This window comes from Apis dorsata, unplaced genomic scaffold, assembly GCF_000469605.1.
Source record: "Apis dorsata unplaced genomic scaffold, Apis dorsata 1.3 scaffold_908, whole genome shotgun sequence".
NCBI classification, from domain to species: domain Eukaryota; kingdom Metazoa; phylum Arthropoda; class Insecta; order Hymenoptera; family Apidae; genus Apis; species Apis dorsata.
Genome location: NW_006264021.1, coordinates 63,925 through 64,694, shown reverse-complemented (window position 1 = coordinate 64,694; position 770 = coordinate 63,925).

The following is a 770-nucleotide window of genomic DNA, read 5'->3' as shown; positions in this document are numbered from 1 at the left end:
CATTGTGATAAATGCTTAATATCATTGGAAAAAAAATTTCGAGCGCCGCGAATATAACACGAGGATCAGAGTCGACATCGTCGAAAGAAAGCTTTCAAGCCAAAGGACAAAGACGTCAGAAAATTGTTTAACGCGATTAAAAGCAAAAAAAAAAAATTCGAACGATCGAGAATAAAATAAAATTAGCATTGGCGCGTCCCCATGGAATTAAGCGGAAAACATTTAACGAACGTTAATTTGCCGCCTAATAAATGTTCGAGTCCCGTTTAATCCCGGATACGAAAGGGTGCAGGGTCGGTTATTTTGCCGGGGCAACGTTAAATACCGAAATAAACGATAATCCTAGTCTGGACCTATGACAACGAGGGTGAGGTGTGTGCGAGTATTGATTTTACGAGGGGATCCGTGCTCTCTCTCTCTCTCTCTTTCTCGGCCAACCATCGAAATTCTCCATCCCTGTTTGGGCCATCCAGTCGCACGAGGAACATTCGTCTCGAGCGTTCGGCTCGATTTTAAGGCGAATCGAACGATAATCGAATTCGATGGCCGTGAGAGGAATACCTTGTGTTTACGGAATCGAGAGACGGGTGAAGAAGTTTATGGAAGTCCATATTTTTCGAATTGCAAATCGTTCGCGCGTACACGGGAAATTTATTTATGGGAGGCCGTTTTCATTCGATTTCGTTTTCGAATTTCGAAGGAGGGATCGTTGGAGAAGGGATTTTTGGAGAATTTGCACCGTCCAACGCGACGACAAATGGATTTTTTTT